This window comes from Suricata suricatta, chromosome 2 (assembly GCF_006229205.1).
Source record: "Suricata suricatta isolate VVHF042 chromosome 2, meerkat_22Aug2017_6uvM2_HiC, whole genome shotgun sequence".
NCBI classification, from domain to species: Eukaryota; Metazoa; Chordata; class Mammalia; order Carnivora; family Herpestidae; genus Suricata; species Suricata suricatta.
The window spans coordinates 108,618,514-108,633,695 of NC_043701.1; the positions used below are offsets into that span (position 1 = coordinate 108,618,514).

The 15,182-nt window shown below is 38.5% G+C and overlaps 1 protein-coding gene across 8 annotated transcripts in view; it reads left to right on the plus strand.

The window, feature by feature from the left end:
• TBCE (tubulin folding cofactor E) overlaps positions 1 to 15,182 on the plus strand; it is a 114,370-nt gene that overhangs the window by 42,287 nt on the left and 56,901 nt on the right. The window lies entirely within an intron of this gene.

Here is a 15,182-nt window from a genome sequence, read left to right on the forward strand (position 1 = left end):
ATACTTAAGAGTCTTTTTGGTGTGATAACCTTTTTTTCTTTTAAATATCATTCTTGTATTTTTATTCTTTTATTAAAATTTTTTTTTAATGTTTATTCATTTTTGAGAGGGCAGGAAGAGGGGCAGAAAGAGAGAGGGAGACACAGAATCCAAAGCAGGTTCCAGGCTTCAAACTGTCAGTACAGAGGCCTATGCGGAGCTCAACTTCATGAACCATGAGATCATGACCTGAGCCGAAGTTGGACCCTTAACTGATTGGTCCACCCAAGCACCCCTCATTCTTTTATTTTAAAATTTATTTTCTATTATTTATTTTTTATTTTAATTCCAGTATAGTTAACATCCATTGTTATGTTGGCTTCAAGTGTACAATATAGTGATTCAATAATTCTTTACTTTATTCCCATGTTCATCAAGATAAGTGTACTCTTAATCCCCTTCACCTATTTCACCCATCCCTGCCTCCGCTCTGATAACCATCAGATTGTTCTCTATGGTGCTGGGAGCCATTTCTGAAGCAAGGCAGGTTTGCAAGGCTTCCCACCATCTGATGGTGAATGGCATCTATACTCACTTAATCCCCACTCAATTTCTGCTTGAACACCAACCCCTAAGGCGCCTGACTGATATCAGGAGTGACTTGCCTTCTTATGCTAAAAATATGTGAATTGTACCTTATGAAAAAACGTATTATAGGAGTTTCTTCTTTTGTGATTATAAGAGCAAATGTTACATTTCCTGAGAAACCTGTGACGCCTGCTCACGAAAGAACTAATCCTTGTCTTTGCTCTGCTAAAAACATTGCCTTGTACTTAAATGCTAAAGAGCTCTTCCTTCCCCATGTGATAAGCATCTAGTTACCTACATCAATCACTATTGGTAAAGATTATGCATGAGTCTTCTACCAATCTATGTTCTGGGAAATTTTTACATACCAAAGAATTTGTCATCAGAAATCACTGTCTAAGGCAATTGCCACTTCTGTTTTGTATCCCATACACTTGTTTAATAAAAAAGGCCGACTCTCCAGTCAGAGCAGAGATGCCTGCCTGGTGAGCAGAAAGAAGCCAAGGCTCTCCCACTCCCTTTTGCCAACACCATCCATCCTTCAGGGAGCCCTGGACCTGCTGGAGCTGGACCCCGGCGCTATAGTTAAAAGTCTATTTCTTGGTTTGTCTCTCTCTCTCTCTTTTTTTCTCCTTGATTCATTTGTTTTGTTTCTTAAATTCCACATATGAGTGAAATAAAATGGTATCTTTCTCTGATTTATTTTGCTTAGTGTTATACTCTCTAGCTCCATCCATGTTGTTGCAAATGGCAAGATTTCATTCCTTTTTTATTTTTATTTTTTATATATACCACACCTTTATCTATTCATCAATCAATGGACACATTGGCTGTTTCCATAATTTGACTATTATAAATAATGCTGCAGAGAACATAGGGGTGCATATATCTTTTTGAATGTGTTTTCATATTCTTCAGATAAATACCTAATAGTGCAATTACTAGATCTTATGGTAATTTTATTTTTAATATTTTGAGGAACCCCCATACTGTTTTCCACAGTGACTGCACTGGTTTGCATTCCTGCTAGCAATGCACGAGGGTTCACATCCTTGCCAACACTTGTTGTTTCTTGTGTTTTTGATTTTTGCTATTGTGACAGGTGTCAGGTGATATTGTCATTTTGATTTGCGTTTCCCTGATGATGAGTGATGTTGAGCATCTTTTCATGTGTCTGTTGGGTATTGGTATATCTCCTTTGGAAAAAGTCTCTTCATGTCTTCTGTCCATTTTTAATTGGATTTTTTTTGTGTGTGTGTTGAGTTGTATAATTTCTTTATACATTTTGGATACTAGCCCTTTATCTGATATGTTATTTGCAGATATCTTCTTCCATTCCTTAGGTTGCCTTTTAGTTTTGTTGGTTGTTTCCTTTGCTGTGCAGAATTTGTTGTTGTTGTTATTGTTGTTTTGTTTTTTCAAGAGTCTTTCTTAAAGTAATTTCTACACCCGGTGTGGGGCTCAAACTTACAACCTCCTAAGATCAAGCGTTGTGTCCTCCACTGACTGAGCCAGCCAGGTGCCCTTGTGATGTCACCTAAACAAAAGTTTCACCTGACCTTGTGGGCAACAACTTCTGAGATTTTTCCAGCTGAGATGAGGGGCTGGGCATCTATATCTGTGATGATCACTGGGTCCTGGTATGTGGAAGGGTGTGTGTGTTTGTGCAAGGTACTTTTGATTTTTCTGGTTCTAAAAGTGGAACCACAGTTGAGGGCTGATTGCCAGAAGCTAGTATTCCCAGCAGCTGGTGAGAGGATAAGGCTCTCTTCCTAAAGACAGCTTGGAGTGCTGCATCACAAACCTAGTGACACAGATGGAAGCTATTTCATGGCAATTTAGTGACTATAAAGTAGTACATATTTTCATTTATTAAATTGCCAGTGAGTTTGACACTTCCTTCATGTTTGTATTATCAGGCAATTTTTTTCTCTGAAATTATAATTGTGCAAAGAGGGAGCTACTGTGTATTCACTCTATTAATTATCTCATATATGGGACAGTCTCTATTACTTTCAACTCAGTTGATGCTACTTTGGGATTTTATGTATGTATGTATTTATAAAAAATTTGGAGGGGGGAGGCACCTGGGTGGCTCAGTTGGTTAAGTGTCTGACTTTGGCTCAGGTTATGATTTGAAGGTTCATGGGTTGGAGCCTTGTGTTGGGCTCTGTGCTGACAGCTCAAAGCCTGGAGCCTGCTTTGGATTCTGTGTCTCCCTTTCTCTGCCCCTCTCCTACTTGTGCTTGGTGTCTTTCTCTCTCTCTCTCTCTCTCTCTCTCTCTCTCTCTCTCTCTCTCTCTCTTTCTCAAAATAAATAAACTTAAAAAATTACTTTTATTTTTTTAATGTCTATTTTTTTGAGAGAGACAGAAACAGCACAAGTGGGGGCAGGGCAGAGAGAGAGAGGGAGACAGAGAATCCCAAGCAGACTCTGCACTGTCAGCACGGAACCCGACATGAGGCTCAAACTCATAAAACCTGTGAGATCATGACCTGAGTCGGAACCTAGAGTCATACGCTTACCTGACTGAGTCACCCAGGCACTCCTGGGATTTCTTTCAGAAGTCACCTGGTGGAATTGGTACAAAGATGTAGAGAAATTGAATGCAGATTTAGTAATTACTCTTGGGGTTACTTCACCATGTGTCATAACTAAACAAGGCCTTTAAAGCCCTTAGATCAGTTATCGGTACATAGTGTTAGCTATTGTTGTAGATAAACATTTAAAAAATTTACTTAAAAAAGAAATAGAGCAGTTCTAACGTTTTGCAAATGGCTTGGGGATGGAAATGTAATTTCCTGAGATAGCATCATGTGCAGATTTTAAAAAGTATTTACTTTACGTAAAGGTATGCTGCAGTGGGCAGCCTAATGCTCCTTCCCCTCAAACAAAGATGTCCGAGGACCTGGGAGTGTTACTCAGTTACGTGGCAAGGGAGAATTAGGGTTGCAGGTGGAATTAAGGTTGCTAATCAGCTGACTTTAAGAGAGGGAGATTGCCAGGTGGGCTCCGTATAATCCCAAGGATCCTTAGAAGTGGAAGCAGCAGAAGAAGGCTGTGCCGGGGCTTGTTGTGTTGAGAGAAAGTTTCGGCTGGCCAAGTTTCGGCTGGCCGTTGTGGGTTTTGAAGAGGCAAGGGAGTCAGGAAGCTAAAGAATGTGCACCCTCTAGAAGTTGGAGAAGGGAAAAGGGGAAGTAGCAGATTTTCCTCTACAGCCTCCAGAAGGGAACACAGCTTTGTAGCACCTTGACTTTAGGGAGACTCTCATTAGACTTCTGACCTCCAGAACTGTAAGATAATAAATTTGTGTAGTTGTATAGCAGCAATAGGAAACTGATATATCCTAGGTAATTGTGTGAGGTATTTATTAAAAAAATTGTTTTTAATGGTTTTTTTTTTTGAGAGAGAGATAGTGTGAGTGGGGTAGGGGGAGAGCCACAGAATCCAGAGCAGGCTCCAGGCTCTGAGCTGCTGGCACAGGGCTCAAACTCCTAAAAGATGAGATCATGACCCGAGCCGAAGTCAGATGCCTAAACGACTGAGCCAGCCACGCGCCCTGTGTGAGGTATTTTAAAAGTGTCCCTAGTGATGATAGTTAAACACTAATGTTATAACTGTGTTTGGAGAGTCTGATTAAAATGGTTTCATGAAAGTGGGAATGAGGAAGCACTTTTTCTAAATTAATTCATATCATCTGATTTAAAATGATAATGTAACTAATTAATGAAATACTGTAAGTAGACCTTTGATTAATATACCTCTGTATCCTTAAAAATTACTACTGGATATTCTCCTATCCATATACTTGGGGTTGCTGCATATCAATCGTAATGTACATTGTATTTTTATTTCCTCTTGGGCATTGTTTTCATGATTCTTTGCCCTTTGTTATAAAAGAGCTGAAATATATTTCTCCTAAGTTCTTATGGAGGTATTTTGTATTCTATACTCAGTTTATTGATCCTAAGTAGTGACTGAAATACATTGCCACCTATTGAAACGAATCTTGGCCAGGCGATTCATCAAGGAACAGTGGCTCACAGCTGAGGTAGAAAAGTTAGATGTTGGCTTTTGGTCCTTTTAGTATTTTTCTCTGTTCCTTATTTCTTTTTACCAAAACCTGCATGCCAATTTCTGATCTCCCAAATTCCAGCTTCTGGCCTAAACTCCCCAAGGGGGCTGATTCTACCCTGCACGTCTTTGAGGCTCATTACAAGAATTCTAGGAGATTAATTTTTGTGTGTGTGTTTTGGAGGACTGGTGTAATTTTCCATGATAAACAAAGGGAATTTTTGTTTACATCTTAGATGGTGTTTTTAAAGTAGTATGTAACAAGATTTTCTTAGTGTCACTGGCTAATAGTGCTAATTAATCTTGGCCATTCTGGAAGCCTTGTTGCTATTTTTATAATATTTATTAAAATAATACATGAGCATGGTAAGACCTAGGACATAAAGTCTTATGAAAAACGAGTGTCCAGCTGTGAGTGCTTCTTTCACTGATTGTTGTAGTTTTCTTACAGAAGCCTACTTAATTGAGGTCACATGTGCCTCTTCATTGTAAGATGTTTTCTTCGAAGATTATCTCTGATGGTTGTTACCCTTCTTTTTTACCTGCCTTGACTTTCTGGCGCTCCTGTTGGTTGGATATGGAGTTTCCTAGATTCATCCTCTATTCCTTTTATTCTTCCTTGCAATTTATTTGTTGAAAATAATGTGTCTTCTAAAATTTTCCATGTTCTGGATTCTTCTAATTACATCCACATGATGTCATTAACATGTTTTTCTGTTCTCATTTCCTATGAATTGGTAGTTATATAGGCTTTATTAGATTCAGGTTTGGTCTCTTTCTGTTTTTTTGTTTACAAATACTCTAGGTGAAAAATCCTTGAGTCAGGCATAAACTTCTAGTTGTATCTTTTTGTGATAATCTCTTTTTAAAATTTTTTTATTCCAACGTTTATTTATTTTTGAGAGACGAGACAGAGCCTGAGCATGAGAGAGGCAGAGAGTGAGACAGAGACAGACAGACAGAATCCAAAGCAGCTGTCAGCATAGAGCCTGATACGGGACTTGAACCCACAAACCATGAGATCACGGCCTGAGCCGAAGGTGGACACCTAACTCACTGAGCCGCCCAGGTGTCCCTGTGAGGTTGTTTCTTGATCAGCTTTGTTTATAGTGGTCGTTTCATTTGGGGATTGTCAAATGGTGAAGTTCTGATAATTTTCTTTCTCATTCTTCTGATGGATGAAATAAATAGCTGGATAACCTATATCATGGAAAGTGTCCCTGTGTCAGTTACTTGCTTTACAAAGTAGTTGGGTGATTGAAAGACAGGATAAATGTTTGATTTTTTCCTTTAATTTTTAGCCTTCATATTGAATTGATTCACTTAGAAGACCAAGGAAAGATTTTTAAAATCTTTTATAAAGTTCTGGGCTTAAATATTTGATATGTTTTAGTTCGTTGCTTTTATCCTTATTGATGTTCAAATTGTCCCATATTTGGCCAGAAGGAACCCCTTCAAATTGACTCCTGAGTACTTTTGATGTCACCCCTGGTTTTTGATAGCTTCCTTCCAAAGATGATAAGGAAGCTATCAGATGTGCAGGGTGTTCCTCTTACATATTTTTTGCCCCGTGTCACAATCGGCCATTTCTCCAAGGGCCTGATTTTGTTTTTTTAAAGCAGGAAAAAACATTTGGAGGTCACAATCTGAGTTACTGGGGTGCTCCTTGCTATTGGGTCGGCATCGTTTCTAGGCCACTTGTAGTTGACAGCTGCATTAATTCCTAAAATAGAATAGGTTTAAGGAGGATATGTCTATTTTTATTATTTTCTATAAAAGTTTCAAACATACCGCAGAGAATAGTATAAGGAACACCTGTATAAACTTGTGATGTCAATTGAACATGGCTAACATTTTGCTTTACTCATGTCTTTTAATTTTTTTTAAATTTTTTATTCTTGAGAGAGCGCGTGTGCGCGTGAGAGAGAGCGAGCATGGATGAGGGAGGAGCAGAGAGAAAGGGAGACACAGAATCTGAGGCAGGCTCCAGGCCCTGAGCTGGCAGCACAGAGCCTGACGTGGGGCTCGAACCCATAGACTGTGAGATTATGACCTGAGCCGAAGTCCGATGCTTAACTGACTGAGCCACCCAGGCATCCCGTCTTTATTTTTTTTTTCTTTTAAACATCCAAGTTAGTTAGCATATAGTGCAACTAACTTTTAATTTTTTGCTTAAGCATTTTATTTTACATTTTTTATTTTTGAGAGGGAGAGTGCTCATGCACGCGTGTGGGTGGGGGAGGGGCAGACAGAGCCAGAGGGAGACACAGAATCCAAAGCAGGCTCCAGGCTCTGAGCTGTCAGCACAGAGCCCAACCTGGGGCTCGAACTCACAAACTGTGAGATTATGACCTGAGCCGAAGTCCGATGCTTAACCGACTGAGCCACCCAGGCACCCCGTCTTTATTTTTTTTTCTTTTAAACATCCAAGTTAGTTAGCATATAGTGCAAGAATGTTTTCAGGAGTAAAATCCAGTGATTCATCCCCTAGATATAACACGTGGTGCTCATTGCAACAAGCGTCTTCCTTAATGCCCCTTATCCATTTAACCCGTCCTTCCTCCCACAACCCCTCCAGCAACCCTCAGCTCTCTATATTTAAGAGTCTTCTGTTTTAGCCCCTCCCTGTTTTTATATTATTTTTGCTTCCCTTACGTTCATCTGTTTTGTATCTTAAATTCCACAAGTGAAGTCCTGTATTTGTCTCTGATTGGCTAATTTCATGTAGCATAATACTCTAGTTCCCTCGACGTTGTTGCAAATGGCAAGATTTCATTCTCTTGATTGCCAAGTAATATTTTATTGTATGTATATATCCACATCTTTTTTAATTTTTTAAAAGTTTATTTTTGAGAGAGAGTGCAAGGCAGGGGAAGGGCAGAGAGAGAGAGAGAGAGAGGGGGGGGGGGAGGGAGGGAGGGAGGGAGAGGGAGAGAGACACAGAATCTGAAGCAGCCTCCAGGCTCTGAGCTGTTAGCACAAAGCCCAATGTGGGGGCTCGAGCTCAGACTGTGAGATCATGACCTGAGCCGCCCAGGCGCCCCTATCCACATCTTTATCCATTCATCTGTCAATGGATGTTTGGGCTCTTTCCATACTTTGGCTAATGATGATAGTGCAGCTATAAACAGTGGGGTAACAGCACACCTGTATCCCTTGGATAAATACCTAGTAGTGCAATTGCTAGGTTGTAGTGTTTCTCTCTTTAATTTTTTGAGGAACCTCCATACTGTTTTCCAGAGTGGCTACCCACTTTTTTCTGATTAACTTTAGCTGTTTCTTGTTCCCTCATATAAAGAAAATCTGTATCTAATCTTTACTGTTATACTTTTTTTCTCCAGAGAAGGAAATTGTTTAACTTTTTAAGGCTTTTGTAGCAATTATTTACCAACTTTAGGTTTTTGACATTCTGAGTTATATTGCCCAAGGTATTTTTTTTTTAAAGTAATCTTTATGCTGAGTGTGGGGCCTGAACTTGACCTCAAGATCAAGAGTCATATGCTTCAGTGACTGAATCAGTCACGTTCCCCTAAGGTGTTTTTATTTAAATAACATTTATTGACTATACTTTCTTAGTGTTGTTTTGTTGCTGCTATTATAACAAAGTTTTTATAGCTTTTTTTTTTTTTTTAGAATGAATGTGAGGGGGGGGAGAGTGAGAGAGAGAGAATCCTAACCAGGGATTCCCCAACGCAGGGCTTGATCCCATGACCCTGGGATCATGACCTGAGCTGAAATCAATAGTAGGACTCTCAACCGACTGAGCCACCCAGGCACCCTTCATACCTTTTATTGAATTAATACTACATTGTGAATCAGAGTCAAACACAAATTATTTGCTAGCGAATCTCTACATGACATATGTAGAACAGTGTTCTTTTTTGAGCAACTTGGTACAGTTTTCAGATGAATCCTGCTTTTGTCTTCCTACCAGAGCAAATAGAAAGGCATATGTATGTTTAAATGTGATGACAGGATGTGTTTTCATGTTCTGGGAGTTGATGGAAGAAATGGCTAACGTAATTGACTTAACTGTTGTAATCCCTAAATGTTCTTGTAGATGTTAAAACCAAAGTTCTGGTCTTGGACAGACACATAATATTCAGATGAAAAATTGTGAATAGTGTAATTTAAATAGGTAATGCACTTAATTATTTCAGAATGCTTTTTATAGCATATTTATTACTGGGATGTAGCCCTGCTTAAAATTGGTAGCAGGTTTTATTATAGGAGTAATAGGCATTGGGTAATTTGCAGTTTTAAGTATTTTAGGCTTCCAGTCATCCCTTCCATATTTATAGATGCAAAAGATTTGGTACAGATGTGGGTCTGCTTCCTGAGAGAGAATTCTTGCTCCTGAAAGTTAGTGGTATTTCTTTTTATTTACTTTTTTAAAAAATGTTTATTTATTTTTGAGAGACCGAGAGAGACAGTGTGATCAGGGGAGGGTCAGAGAGAGAGGGAGATACAGAATCCGAAGCAGGCTCCAGGCTCTGAGCAAGCTGTCAGCAAAGAGCCCGACGCAGGGCTTGAACCCACGAACCATGAGATCATGACCTGAGCCGAAGCTGGACACTCAACTGACTGAGCCACCCAGGAGTCCCAAGTTAGTGGTATTTCTATAATCCACAACTGTGCTGAAGTGGATGGCCCTCAACCTTGAAGGGTTGTTAGGAGTATCAATGAATTTATATATATATGTATAACATTTAGAACTATGCTGGACAGTAAGAATTTTTTAAATGTTAAAGATTATTGTTTTTGCTGTAATTGTTGGGATTTAGGGAAAAAAAATGTACTTCTTTCCCAGAACACTTCATTTCCATGTTGAGGAAAATCATCATATAATGTTGATTTTTTTTGTGTGTGAGAGCATAATACTCATTATCATCTGTCAGGAAACTGATGTAATGAACATAAAAACCTATGATTTATGTCCCTTTGAGCGAGAAAACATGGTCTTTAATACATTAAACCATTATGCTTATCAACCATGTGCCTTGTATTTGGATTAGCAACATATAATCCCTTCTCTTCAGGTTAAGTGACTTCAGTTTGGAATTGCTGTCCTTTCATTGTAATTAGAAACCTAGCTGAATGCAGTGTGCCTGGGGTACTTGTTGAAAATCCAAATTCTCAGATTCTGTATCTAGAGATTCTAATTCAGTAGGTTGGAGGTAGGGCTTAAGGCTTTTTTTTTTTTTTTTTTTGAGAGATTGATGCAAATGAGGGGAGAGAGAAGTGGAGCTCACTGGGCTTGAGCTCACCAACCATGAGATCATGACCTGAGCCGAAGTCAGATGCTTAAAGACTGAGCCTCCTGGGTGCCCAGGACTCATTTTTAGCATGCTCCCTAGACCATGCTGATGCCACACTTTGGAATGGTTCCGTTTTTATTCCTTAGGATGCACTAATATATATACAGGCAGAAAAGGAGATCATCAGAAAGCAAAATAAAACTCTACTTTTTAATAACTGCCTTTACAAAACTAAGTTTTCTATCCTGAGGCTTGAGTTAAGAAATAGCCATTTGTGCAACACCAGTGAATAAAAGCAGTTACCAAGTGGGGATGCCACCGTCATTATCTTATTTGATGCTCTTTATGCAAGTACTGTTGTGAAAATTTACTCTTAGCCTAGGGATAGGGAAAAATGGTTTTCTTCTAGTGAACAGGTGTTTTTACTAGTCAAGAGAACCTGCATCTTTTTCTTGCAGCAAGGAAGCTCAGAGCTATGTTTTGTACTACATTGCTATTTTTTTCCATGATTCTCTACTTTTTAAAAGTTTCTTATTCCCCACCCCCACTTCACCCTTCTTTATTAATAGCTTTTGATCTTAATTTTTAAAATTTACATCTAAGTTAGTTAGCATATAGTGCAACAATGATTTCAGGAGTAGATTCCAGTGATTCATCCCCTGATATAACACCCAGTGCTCATCCCAACAAGTGTCTTCCTTAGTGCCCCTTATCCATTTGGCCCATCCCCCCATCCACAACCCCTCCAGCAACCCTCGGTTCTCAGTGTTTAAGAGTCACTTATATTTTGTGCCCCCCTCTGTTTTTATATTATTTTTGCTTCCCTTCTCTTATGTTCATCTGTTTGGTATCTTAAATTGCACATATGAGTGAAGTCATATTTGTCTTTCTCTGATTTCGCTTTGCATAATACCCTCTAGTTCGTCCATGTAGTTGCAGATTGCAAGGTTTCATTCTTTAGAGTTGCTGAGTAATATTCCATGGTGTGTGTGTGTGTGTGTGTGTGTGTGTGTGTGTGTGTGTGTGTGTGTGTTTGTGTCTGTGTATGTATGTATATCACATTTTCTTTATCCATTCATCTGTCAATGGATATTTGGGCTTTTTTTCGTACATTGGCTATTGTCGATAATGCTGCTATAAATACTGGGGTGCATGTGCCCCTTCGAAACAGCACACCTGTATCCTTTGGATAATTATCTAAAGGTGCAATTGCTGGGTCATAGGGTAGTTCTATTTTTAATATTTTGAGGAACCTCCATCCTGTTTGTCAGAGTGGCTGCACCACTTTGCATTCCCACCAGCGGTGCAAAAGAGATCCTCTTTCTCCACATCCTCCCCAACACTTGTCAGTTGCCTGAGTTGTAGATTTTAGTCATTCTGATTGGTGTGAGGTGGTCTCTCATTGTGGTTTTAATTTGTATTTATTTCCCCGGTGATGAATGATGTTGAACATCTTCTCATGTGTCAGTTTGCCATCTGGATGTTTTCTTTGGAGAAGTGTCTATTCATGTCTTTTGCCCATTTCTTCACTAGATTATTTTTTGGGTGTTGAGTTTGGTAAGTTCTTTATAGATTTTGGATTCTAGCCCTTTATCTGATATGTCATTTGCATATATCTTCTCCCTGTCGGTTGCTTTTTAGTTTTGGTGATTTTTTTTCTTTGCTGGGCAGAGCTTTTTATTTTGGTGAGGTCCCAAATAGTTCTTTTTTTGCTTTTGTTTCCCTTGCCTCCAGAGATGTGTTGAATAAGAAGTTGCTGCAACTGAGGTCAAAGAGGTTTTTGCCTGCTTTCTTCTTGAGGATTTAAAAAAAAATTTTTTTTCCTGCTTTTTATTTATTTTTGAGAAACAGAGACAGCACCGGCAGGGGAAGGTCAGAAAGGGAGACACAGAATCTGAAGCAGGCTCCAGGCTCTTAGCTAGCTGTCCATACAGAGCCCAACACGGGGCTTGAACCCACAAACCATGAGCTGGACCTAACCGACTGAGCCACCCAGGTGCCCCTCTCCTCAAGGATTTTGATGACTTTTTGTCTTCCATTTAGGTCTTTCATCCATTTTGAGTTCATTTTTGTTTATGCTGGAAGAAAGTTGTCCAGGTTCATTTTTCTGCACATCACTGTCCAGTTTTCCCAGCACCATTTGCTGAAGAGACTGTCTTTATTCCATTTATTCTTTCCTGCTTTGTCAAAGATTAGGCCACATGTTGGCCATATATTTGTGGGTCCATTTCTGGGTTCTCTATTCTGTTCCATTGATCTAAGTGTCTGTTTTTGTGCCAGTACCATACTGTCTTGATAATTACAGCTTTGTAATCCATCTTGAAGTCCAGGATTGTGATGCCTCCAGCTTTAGGTTTTTTTTTCAGGATTGCTTTGGTTATTAAGGGTCTTTTCTGCTCCATACAAATTTTACAATTGTTCTAGTTCTGTGGAGAATGCTGGTGTTATTTTGATAGGGATTACACTGAATATGTAGATCGCTTTGTGTAGTATCGACATTTTAACAATATTCTTCCAATCTAGGAGCATAGAATATTTTTCCATTTTCTTATGTGTTGTCTTCAATTTCTTTCATAAGCTTTCTATAGTTTTCAGGGTATTGATTTTTCAGTTCTTTGGTTGGCTTTAGTCCTAGGTATTATGGTTTTAAGTGCAATTTTAAATGGGATTGATTCCTTGTTTTCTCTTTCTGTTGCTTCATTATTGATGTATAGAAATGCAACTGATTTCTGTGCATTGATTTTTATATCCTGTGACTTTGTTGAATTCATGGATCAGTTCTAGCAGTTTTTTGGTGGAGTCTTTTGGGTTTTCCATGTAGAGTATTATGTCATCTGTGAAGAGCGAAAGTTTGACTTCCTCCTTGCTGGTTTGGATGCCTTTTATTCCTTCGTGTTGCTTGATGGCTGAGTCAAAGACTTCCAATACTATGTTGAATAGCAGTGATGAGAGTGGACATTCCTGTTGTGTTCTTGACCTTAGGGGAAAGTTCTCAGTTTTTCCCCTTTGAGGATGATATTAGCAGTGGGTCCTTGATATATGTCATTTATGATCTTGAGGTAATGATCTTTCTATCCCTACTTTCTTGAGGGCTTTTATCAAGACAGGATGCTGTATTTTGTCAAATCCTTTCTCTGCATCTTTTGAGAGGATCATGTGATTCTTGTCCTTTCCTATATTAATGTGATGTTATTACATTAGTGGTTTTGTGGATGATGAACTAGCCCTGCATCCCAGGTATAAATCCCACTCGGTCATGGTGAATAATTCTTTTAATGTAGAAGATTGTTGGATGCAGTTGGCTAGTATCTTGTTGAGGATTTTTGTAGTCATGTTCACCAAGGAAATTGGTGTATGGTTCTCCTTTTTAATGGAGTCTTTGTCTAGTTTTGGAATCAAGGTAATGCTTGCTTCATAGAATGTTTGAAAGTTTTCCTTCCATTTCTATTTTTTGGAATAGCTTCAAAAGGATAGGTGTTAATTCTTCTTTAAATGTTTGATAGAATTCCCCTGGAAAGCAATTTGGGCCTGGACTCTTGATTTTTAGGAGATTTTTGATTACTAATTGGATTTCTTTACTGATTATGGGCCTGTTCCAATTATCTGTTTCTTATTGTTTCAGTTTTGGTAGTTTATAGGTTTCCCAAGAATTTGTCCATTTCTTCTAGATTGCCCATTTTATTGGCATATAATCATCCATAATAATCTCTTATTATTGTTGGTATTTCTGCTGTGTTGTGATCTCTCCTCTTTCATTCTTGATTTTATTTGGGTCCTTTCCCTTTTCATTTTAATCAAACTGGCTAGGGGTTTATCAATTTTGTTAATTCTTTCAAAGAACTAGCTCCTGGTTTCATGGATCCATTTTAATGTTTTTTTTTTTTTTTTTAATATATACCATAGCATTGATTTCTGCTCTAATCTTTATTATTTCCTGTCTTCTGCTGTTTTGGGGTTTTATTTGCTGTTCTTTTTCTAGCTCTTTATAAGGTGTAAGGTTAGGTTGTGTATCTCAGACCTCTCTTCCTTCTTTAGGAAGGCCTGGAATGCTATACACCCTCTTATGACTGCCTTTGCTGCGTCCCAGAGGTTTTGGGCTGTAGTGTGTTCATTTTCATTGGCTTTCATGTACTTTGTAATTTCCTCTTTAACTTCTTGTTTAGCCAATCCATTTAGTAGGATGTTCTTCAGTCTCCAAGTATTTGTTACTGTTCCACATTTTTTCTTGTGGTTGATTCGAGTTTCATAGTGTTGTGGTTTGAAAATATGCATGGTATGATCTCAGTCTTTTTGTACTTGTTGAGGGCTGATTTATGTCCCAGTATGATTTATGTCTTTTATATTCTGGAGAATGTTCCAGGTGCACTGAAGAAGAACGTATATCACACCGGTTTAGGATGTTCTGAATATATCTGTTAAGTCCATTTGGTCTGGTATGTCATACAAAGCTGCTGTTTTCTTGTTTATTTTCTGTTTAGATGATCTGCCCATTGCTGTAAGTGGGGTGTTGAAGTTGCCTACTATTATGGTATTAATGAGTTTCTGTATATTTGAGAATAATTGATTTATATATTTGGTTGGGTTTGGGCCATAAATGTTTACAATTGTTAGATCTTCTTGGTGCATAGACCCTTTAATTATGATATAATGCCTTCTTCATCTCTTTTGTTATAGTCTTTATTTTAAAATCGACATTGATAGAAGTATGGCCACTCTGGCTTTCTTTTGGTGACCATTAGCATCATAGATGGTTCTCCATCCCCTTATGTTCAATCTGAAGGTGCCTTTAGGTCTAAAATGAGTCTCTTGTAAACAGCATATAGATGGATCTTGTTTTCTTATCCATTGTTACCCTGTGTCTTTTGATTGGAGTATTTAATTCATTGATGTTTAGAGTGACTACTGAAAGATATGAATTTATTGCCATTATGTTGCCTGTAAAGTTGGAGTTTCTGGTGGTGGTCTCTGGTCTAGTCTTTATTGCTTTTGCTCTTTTTTGTTTTGTTTCATCTTTTCTTCCTCAGAGAATCCTCCTTAAAAATCTCTTGCAGAGCTAGTTTAATGGTCACAAACTCCTTTAGTTTTTGTTTGAGAAACTTTTTACCTCTCCTTCTATTTTGAATGACAGCCTTACTGGATAACACATTTTTGGCTGCCTATTTTTCCAATTCGGCACATTGAATATATCCTGACACTCCTTTCTGGTCTGCCAAGTTTCTGTGGATAAGTCTGCTGCAAACCTGATCTGTCTTCTCTTGTAGGTTAAGAACTTTTTTTTTTCT